The sequence below is a fragment of the Pyrgilauda ruficollis genome, unplaced genomic scaffold, assembly GCF_017590135.1.
Source record: "Pyrgilauda ruficollis isolate IOZ18807 unplaced genomic scaffold, ASM1759013v1 scaffold56, whole genome shotgun sequence".
NCBI lineage: Eukaryota > Metazoa > Chordata > Aves > Passeriformes > Passeridae > Pyrgilauda > Pyrgilauda ruficollis.
This window is the reverse complement of record NW_024527266.1, coordinates 3,986,624-3,996,759: the sequence shown is the minus strand read 5'-3', so window position 1 is coordinate 3,996,759 and position 10,136 is coordinate 3,986,624.

Sequence of the window (10,136 nt, the reverse complement as noted above, 5' to 3'; positions counted from 1 at the left end):
TGTGGATTCATGCCTTATTAGATTTCAGATATTCCATAAAATTGAGAATGCTAATAAATGCTTGATCTGTAGGAAGAGTTTCAAATTAATTTTTTGCCATCTTAGGCACCATGGTCAATCAACCACAATATACAAATATACAGGAGATGTGACTTTCTTAGTTCCAATCCTCACTAAATTACTTGTTGGTTGTATTTTTTTTTTCTGTACCAGAGGCTGCCATCAGCTCTTCTGTTTCATGTGGGGCTAAATAAAATCTCTTTAATCCTGGATGCTCTGTTCATTTGTAGCTGCACAATGTAGTCTTTTGTGTTCACCTAAGGCTCCCACATGAAAGCAACAGTTGGTTCACAAATATATGTACAGTTTTGTATTTAAAAGCAAGTGAATATTTCCCACATCCAAGTAAAGGCAGCAGAGATTATTTCCACTTTGTTGTGATGAAATGTTTAACCCTCACCTCACACCAGAAGACAAAATGTTGTCTGTGTGTTGATAGAATAAATAGGGGCAAGGAGCTTTGTAGGAGCTGAGAGAGACCCCTTCCCAAAGCAAGTACGTGTCCCATCTCATCCCCCCTCCCCATTCTCACATCAGTACATTCCAACCAAGTCTTTTCCTGATCTGGAGTTTTTATAAGGCCAGATGATTCAGTTCCTTTTGATTTCCCCCGATCCTCCAGCTGACAGCCTCACCACAGAGGAGTAAAAAGAGCTGTGCAAACAAACTGCCCTCTCTGCCACAGAGTCAATCCAACCCTTCAGGACCAGAGAAGAAGAAACTTGTCAGGCCGAGTGGGGAAAAGTCTTGCACCTGACCCTGCCTCCCTGGGATCAAGGAGTGAATTCCAGTTTCCACTCCAAAAGAGTCATTATTGTTTAGGCACAGGTTTTCCTCTCTGCCCTTAGCACTGGCTCAAGAGAAACAGGAAAGGGGAAGGCTGACTTTGAATTGTGCTGAGGCATCTGCAAATCCACACAGAAGGAGGCTGTCCGTCACTGGGTTTGTTTTGTTCCCGGGGATTACCTGCTGGAGGGGCTGCCTGTGCACGGCAGGGTTGGTTCTCCTCACTTTTCGCCTCTGTTTGGGTGTCGTCCCAGGCCACGGCCTGGGTAAGGCCTTGCTTACTCTTTGGTCCGGTTCCAGAATGTTTTCCAAAGGATGTAAACTAACCTATCAGGAAATATTACCTCTTGTTGTAACCCTCCCCCAACCCTATTACAGTGTTTTAAATCTGTCTTCAAACACCTCCCACGTGTAATCTGGTTATTTGGGCCTAATTGCTTAACTTTCCTTTGCTAGGCAGTGCAGGCTGTGCATTAGATAAAGATATGACACCTTATATTTAGCATTAATTGTGACTGCACTTGTCCTGAGCACACATCTCTCTTGCTGATCCTTCCTATGTAATTTCAGTCCCTAAATAGCCCAACTCATGGTACATTCTTTGATAAATCTCACAGCAGTGTTTCTCGTGTGGCATAAACTGCTACAAGCTCTCGTTATAAACCTTTGAGTGCTCGGCTCTTTAGGAACCAAATCCTGATGCTTTCCCCCTCACCTACATCTTATTTTGCTGAAGAACAGTTACCATCTACGTGCAAAATAGGAGTAAAAACAGGGGCAGATATTAAAATAAGAATAATTTTGTGATACAGTGTTCAAGAGCTGTATAGTAGTATGTATACTGTATAGTCTTTTTGTGAGGAGTGCTATCCTCCAAAAAAAACCAACATGATTTAACCATACTAATTTTTGGGTTGTTTTTTGTTTTGATTTGATCTGTTCTTTGGTTGTTTTGGTTTTGTTTTGTTTTGTTATTTTTTTTTTTTCTCCATAAAAAGCAGCAACTGCTTAAAAATTAGTTTAGTGCAAAGACAACTAATTGTTTATGTGATGGAGGATACAAGAGAGTGTTTTCCATTTCTCACTGTGTCAGCTGCAGGTTAGTCTGCGGTGACAGGGCTTTGCTGTCCTGAAATAGAAGAGTAAATAAATAGGCACCTGTGCCACAGTTGTTATTAAACACTGTACTCCTTCCCTGTGCTGGCTGGTACCACAGCAAGACTCACAAAGGCTTGGTGGAGATTGCACCTTCTTGACTTTCTTTTCTGGATCAGCATCCAGGAGTTTGTGGGGACACTGCTACGTGCACAGCGAGCCGTGCTCCACTTGTCCCGAGTCTGAAATCCCATTTGCAAGGGTTGCCAAGCCAGCACAGCAATGGCTGCATTAGTCATGTCCAAGTACTGGCAGAGCAAAAAAGCCCAAAACAAGGGGATTTCAGGGTGGAGAGGAAGAAGTTCCTGCCTTCCCCGTTCACCCTCCAGCAACCCAAAGAGCTGCAGGCGGTGGCAGGCAGGTGTGTCACTTCTGCAGCAGCAGTGACAGACTGCAATCCGGAGGATGAAGAAATGCTTTCAGAAGCTTCCTTTCTGTCACATTACACCGCCTCAGGGAGAAAACCTAGCTGCTGAACTGGAGAATTGCCGCAAATGAGTCGAGTGCTTCTGGCCTCCCACTCACATGTTTCCATGTGAGAGTAAATAGGTAAGAGAGTTCTCTGAAGAGAGCAGAAAGGAACAACTGCGCTCACAGGCTCATGTCTTGCAGAGAGGTATTTGCTGACTGAGCATGCACAGAAAGACCTTTAGCTGTTTTCCCTGTCTGCTCCTTTTCACAGGGCAGCAGTTTTTTGGCAGTTTCCTGTAAGAAATAATGCTGACCCTGGTCTCTTGCTCTTTAAACACCCATATAGGCAGGGACTCAAACTGGGTGCAATTCAGCTGAGCTACCCTGAGGGGCCTTGGCCAAGTCATCTGCTGTGCCTCAGTTCCCATTCTCTAAAATTAGGAAAATACTACTCTACTTCACAGGGCCGGTATAGAGAAGAGCTTAAAAAATGAAACCCCAAACTAACGTCACCTGCATTTGGTTTCTCCTGCAGGAGGTGGGGGGAAGAAATGAAGAAAGACAGCTGTAGAGTCCCTTTGCAGATGGGCCAAATCCTGAATGGAAGCTCTGGCTAAAGAAAGCAGCGAGGAACCAGCAATGCAGCCTCTGAATAGGATGCTTAATTGCAGCTATAATTATGTGGCACTCAAATCACGGTGTGCTTGATAGACAAAGGAACACCAGGAATGGGGGCACTGAAAAATTAAGACAGCAACAAGTCTGCAGCATCGTGCACTTATTTGTGTACTGGCCACCTGTCAGTGTGCATTGCTATCCGCTCTCTGGGAAAGAAAATGCTCAGGTGAGAGCAGGAAGAGGAATGGAGCAGACAAGGAAGTCTGGGGTGGGTGTCCCAGGCAGAGACTGGAGGGAGGAGTAGCAGACTGGCAGGAAGTGATTAATGGGACTATCCAGGTGCTGCGGTGCAGACCTCCAGGCAGTGCAGCAGGAGCAAGTGGGAAGATGGAGTTATGTGCTGATGATGAGACATGGCACAGTTATAACCAAAGTGGTGGGTAAGAGGGAGTCAGCAGAGGGGATGCAAGAGAGACATGAGTTCACAAGAGTGAGCAAATTCATTTGAAAAGCTGCATATTTGGTGGAGGAAAGGAAAATAGTTGGAAGCAGAGAAGAGGCTCTGGCATCTACAAAGTTTTAGGCATCCTGGAGGATGGCTAAAAAAAGCCATGGCAAAATAGGAAACTCTTTTTTATAAGGAGGGGGAAGGAATATAACTGTGAAGCTTGGCTAGAGGGGAGAGAAGTTAGATGCTGGCCCTAAAAATACAAAAATGAATAGTTAGGAAGTTTGGCCCCCACAAAAATGCAAATCTGTGTGAAGGGAGTGGCATAAGAAGGAAAAAGGGAACCCTCTGAACGGAGATGCAGGAGGCTGAAGTGTAGGCTTAGACCTGGAGATGGAACAAGTTGATCTGTGATTCATGAATATAAAGAAAGATACAGAAGATTTTAAGGTGTGGTAGAAGTGTGTTAATTTGGTTTTGAAGATGCCCTTTACTGATCAGCATACATGGGAGTCAGATGTGTATTTAGCTTAAAAACATCCAAAGAAGCAATGCAAATAAGAAATCAGCTACTCATGACCTTATCAGAAGCACTGCTAGCACCAGAAGATCCCTGCCTTTCACTTGCCAGTGCTTCCGTCCAGCAGTGCCACGGTGCAGGCGGATCGAGTGGGTGCAAGTGACTCCCGTGAGTCAGAGAAGGCAAATAAAGGGAGCCGACCAAAGCTCCCTCTGGAAAGGCCGTTAACAGACAGACATGTTGGAGGTGTGAAAGCAACACTTCACAGGAATTCATGTTCAAAATTAATTTGCCTTTTTTTTTTTTTCCTTAATAAATGCTGAAGTGAGGTCACAGAAAAAGAACCAAGCGACATTCCCTGCCTCTGTTTCAGCTGCTCTTTGTGCGGCCAGACCACCATGTGGCTTGACTGAGACACTGCACAGCAGCATTTGTCCCAGGCCATAGCATCCCTCCAAGCAGGGGCACACCCTGGGCACCCCAAAGCCACACACGGGGAAACCAACAGAGCACCTTTGTTTTGATACTAGAGACATTTCTGCTTGGACTTCAGCAGGGAAGAACTTCTCAACCGACCAACGAGAGGCATGATGATGGTCTTGGTCCTGAGATAATGTCACAGGAATAGTGACCTGGACAATCCCTCCCTGGGTCTATGGACACCTGAATTTAGGCTTAGAATATCATATTTTTGGAACAGCATTGGCAACAAGATGTGGTTTTGAATTCTTCCAAAAGCAAAACCCAAATGCATAATGCACTCATGTTCCTCCAGTGCCTGTTTTTAGATCCATTTCTTTTGCAACTCAATTAATCAAGATTTTGCTGCTCATTTTAAAATAAATGGCATTTCTCTTAGGAAGGTTTATAGCTTTCAGTCTTAGAGGTTTAAAAATACTCAGATGGATTCTGAGCTAATCCAGATTCATAAACCATTCTCATCTGTTAATACCTGAACGCTTTGATCATCATCTTTAAGAGATTTTTTTTTTTTGGCAGAGGGGTATTTTTCAGACAGATTGTCCCCCAGTACTTTTTATTTCAAGCTTGTGACAGGTTACTGTGCTGCACCCTCATGCAAAACACATAGGAGGAAGGGAGGAGGAGGAGAAGCTGCAGCAGAAATAAGCCACAGCTCTAAGTTTATCCATATTCCTGTCCCCCTTCTCCTGATGATGAAGAATCCTTATCTCTCCCCTTGTGTTCAGCTTATCCTACTCACCTGCTGTTTTCTACTTTTTGCCCTGTCATACTTAGGTGGGATCTTTTAAAATTCTTCCCTTGAGAGTGACCCTGGGCACTTTTCCTCTTACTCTTCCAGCAGGGCTGGCTCAGGAACAGGTTTCTGCTCGCCAGACCCTCACACCTTCTTCCCACCCTCCTGTATTTACATTCTTCTACTGGAGAAGCAGCTGCATCCCCTGGGGAAGAGTGCAACCTGTGGAAGATTGCACCCCTACCAGAGCATCTCGGCTCTGACAATCAGAATGAGAGAGCCCAGTCTTCATGGTTCTAATTCCACTTAGTTGAGGCTGTCAATTAGTAGAGGAAGCAATGATTGGATTTATTTTTTCCCCTCATGCTGACAATTGACCTAAGTCACAGTAAATGCTGTGACCAGACAGAAGCTGATCTTGGGAAGGACTGCAAAGAATGGCTTAGCATTTTGTATATCTCACAAGCATTTAATTTATCCCTAGTCTTCCTGGAAGTCGCATATAGGATGTAGTGGGGTCACTTCATGAGCTCAGGTAAGGAAATTACCTTGTGATCCTCTTTCAACACTTCAGAGCAATGTGAAAAGCAAATCACAGCTCAGCAATCACTCATGCCAGTGCTCGGGGTAGCACTGTGACAAGCCATGTGTGCGATGTACTGGTGGCCTTGGTCACCAGCTAGCACAGCGGTGTTCTAGCTTCTGAAGGCCATTAACTGCAGCAAGATTCTTGTGAGCTTGGTGATAAATCTCCCATGATAGCCTCTACAACATTCCAGCCTCTGTCCACCATCTCCAGGAAGCTACAGCTGGCACCCAACACTGCAGAACGAGAAGCTCCACGTGTAAGTCCCAGCATGGGAGACTCAGTTGCCTGACAATTAGGATGAGAAACATCCTGCTCTGGGTGTCCATGCTGCTCTCCACTGCTGTGGAACTACACAGCAGTGCTGGGAAATTAATTCACTCATCTGGAAGACAGAGAGGTTGGATTGGGTTGTTTGTCTGCAGCACTAGGTAACTTACTTTTGTGAACACTGCCTTGGCAAATTAGTTAGATCAGGGTGATTCCCTGTCTTCATCTCCTCATGAGCCTGCCATTCCCTTTTGTTCTGAGCTCACCTGTGTTTGGAAGGTAAATACATGGTGACCTTTAGAACTAGGAGCTTTTACAGTTTGCATAACACTGCAGATACATATGCCATGATAATAAATAAGTTAGAGCAATTATGGAATAAATCCTTGCCCCAAAGAGATACCCAGATGCAAAGGGTGGAGCATGCTGCCAGACAAAAAGTATAGCTCAACCAGAGAAGCCATATTTTATTTTTGGCTGCAAACACCCAGATTTTTCAAGAGGAGTGAAGAAAGCCTAGTCAACATGAGCAGGCTCTATAAGGGCAAGCTGAAGGAAGTCAGAAAGCTGTAGGGGATGAGAAAGCAAGCAGAGGAGATGTTTTACCACCAGGTGAGGATGAGGGCCCAAAGACAGGGGTCGAAAGAGGTGATGAGAAATGCCATGCTGGCTTAAAGGAAGTAATGGAGAAGGAAGAGAGGCTTTGAGTGTGACACCACAACTCTGCCATTGTCCTGCTGGGCCACCTTTGGCAAATAACTTCACCTTCATCTAACTTCCCTCCTCCTGTTTGTACATCACGGCAGTCTGACTTGCAAATTCTTTGGAGTAAGACTGTAATTTCTACAGATACAGGAAGTACCCAGTGCAAACAGGCTTTGAACTCAGATGGTGCATCTCTGTGGTGAAGGGCAGGAAAATCCAATAGAAGATGCAAAGCTGTTGCATGGGTTTGGACACAAGCATGGCTCAGCTGTTAACAGGGACCAACAGCCTGTGCTGTGGGATGAAGGAGAACAGGATGCTGGAGCAGAGAGGGCAACACCGACCAGTGAGAGCACAGCTTGCTTGTGGCAGTGGGATAAGTGAAAGAGCAATGAGGAGAAAGAAATGTTAATATCATGGTATGTGGGTGGAGGTGGGGAAGAGACAGGCATTGGTTCGGTAGAAAAGGCAGGTGCTATTTTAGTCAGACTGTGTTAATTTCAGCTCTGATGTAACTGAATTTACGTCAATTTTAGTCAGTTGAATTACACAAAAGATTAATTTAGGCCAATGAGTTGAGGTAAGAGTGATTCAGCCCAAAATAAGTTTTGGGGTGCAAGGAAGAGATATGCAGCAAGGTGAAGAACTGGAGCCATCCTGGATTTGGAGAGATGTTGAAGCAGGGAGGGTGGGGATGAGAGAGGGCAAACCAGAGTGTGCAAAAGCAAACAGTCCACAGGACCCTGCAAGGATGTTTGGCAATGATTTTCATTGTAGCTAGGACAATTTGCAAAGGAAGGCAGTCTTCTCCCTGAACTCTATGTGTATTGGTTATTTCCACCTGGCTGTTCTCATGGTCCACCTCCCCTTGCCACTCCTCTGGGCAGCCTGCACACCAACATACCATACTCAGAGTGCTCATGACAATTAAGCTTTTGTCTTATTATTTTGGTTTAATCACAAAACATTCCAGGTTTAACCTGAAGAACACTTTGGACCGGGGGTTCATAGGGCAACAGCTACATTTGGCAGTGAGATGGCTCTGATTCACTCACAGTGCAGCTTCACTGGAGCTGATGGAAATGAACTTGTTCCATTAATTCTCCAGAGACTGCATGAAAGCCAGATGAAACCAGACAGGGCCATTCTCACGCTGACAAATGCATCCACACCTTAACTCCTAACAGCCTGCCCATGGAACACATGCAAAAAGCATCTGAAATACTTGGCACCATTATCTAGATTGGCAAAGGAGTGACTCTCAACAAACCACAGGAAATAAAAGAATTATGTCATTACACTTAACAAAATGAAAACAAAAAATAATTAAGCACATCTTTTGCTTCCTTCTCATTTCACTAAATTTCTTTCCCTGCATATGCTTTTCATCTATTGTTCCTGATGCTTCTTTTAAATTGGTGTTTACTTTCTCATAATTTCATGTTCTGAGAAAATATAACACCCATGAATTCCTGAGGTTTCTTTCCTTTCCTCTGTCCTCATTTCCCCTAGCTTTTATTTTCCCTTTCATTTTTTTTTATATTTTTTCTCTTTGAAATCATGATCTTCAATTGCATTTAATTTTCATTCCCTTCCTCTCTAGCTTGCCCACATTTTCATTCCTCTGTTCTCTTGTCACTTGTTCAGCATTAGATTTAGCTGAGAGAAGAAAGTCAGTTGGCTCTCAGGTTAAAGAGGAACTTCAGCCATTTCTTTGACACATACCCCAAACTTGGCTCCACCAGTTTTCCACCTTCCACAAATACTCAGTACTGCACAAGAAATAAACACCTACGAAGTGCTTTCAACTTATATTCAACCACCATAGTAAATACCAACTCTCTTCTGTAATATTCAATCATTATATTTAGTCCTAATATCACACTTTTCATCTGCAAACACCCACACAAGCATTGGTTAATTTGTCCTCACAGCAGCCCTGACAGGTAGGTAATTACCTGTTATTATTTCCATTTTACACATAAGGAAACTCTGGGTGAAATTATGAAATTCCTAATAAGTACATATATCCACAAACCTAAGCAGGCACTAACTGAATCTTCTACAGACACACACATACACACAGTTGGCCATAAACATTTTAGTTCATTTTAGTGTGCACTGAAAATTAGGGACCCACAAGCTCAGTGTAGGACAGGAGAGAGATGATTGCTTGGCATATTATACACAAGAAAAGGAAATTCTCAGACTGTGAGATTGCCCTGGACAGCAGAGCAGAGGGGCTGGAAGCAAACTGCCAGCTCTCCACAGCACATTTTGTATTTTCTCGGCAGCATTTCATGAACTCCCATTCCTGCAGGTGAGCAAATGTGCAAGGTGAGCTCCTCCTTGCCCCCAGGCAGCACCAAAGGTTTGATTTCACGTTTCCAGTTTCACCGCTGGTGACTGCCCTCGTGCTTATCAACACTTGTTCCTGACAAGAAGTTGGGAAAACGCTGTCATGCAAAACCCCCAAGTGAGCTCCTGACCTGTTTGAATGCTAATGACCTCTTAGTGCTGTATCCCACTCATTCTACTGCCCATCAAGCTGTCAGGATGGGAAGATAAGAGACCTTCTGGACCACAGGCAGCTGCACACACAAGCCCACAGAAATAGGGAAGAAACATTAGTGGGGAAGTCAGAGAAGGAAAATGAAGACCTGAGTAATTACCTTTGGTCCAGGATGTCAGCAGCCCACAGCAGAGTATCCTGTGTGCAGCAACTCCCCTCCACCACAGGGACAGGATGCTCTGTTCCCATCCCACGTGGTGCTCTCCCCACAGCAGCCCTTGCTCTGCAGAGGCTCCAGGGACACCGCAGGGGCTGCCAGAGCCCATTTCAGAGCGTCAGCTGCTCAGGTGCAGTTAGACATTGAATTGCCACTTGTGCAAGGCAGTTCCACTGCTACTATTAAGCATTAGATGCCATTAAAGGGCAGGAGATGCCATTAATATAAATATATCTGATGTGGAAAATAAAGACCTGTGTAAGGATTTGGACCTTTGTGACTTCTCGTTTCATTGCCCTCCATTCAGTGTGACACTGAGGCTCTCATGGACTTGAAGTCACTGTTCAATGAAAAACACCCTCTTCCCTTCCCCTGTTATTTTCTGTCTTATTTTCTGAACCTGTCACAGTCTCTGTCAGGGAATTGATTCTATGCTGTCTTCCTTTCATCCCTGATGTTTTGGGTATGACCAGGGACAAAGCTATAGGACAGAGTTTGCCAAGATTTACATACATTGCTTATTCCATAAAAACTTACTCAAGGCCCCCTCTATTCCCTGTATCAATTTAAATGTTCTTAAGTGTGTATCATTGTTACTCCTATTCAAAATTTTCTTAAAATCCTGTACCGTT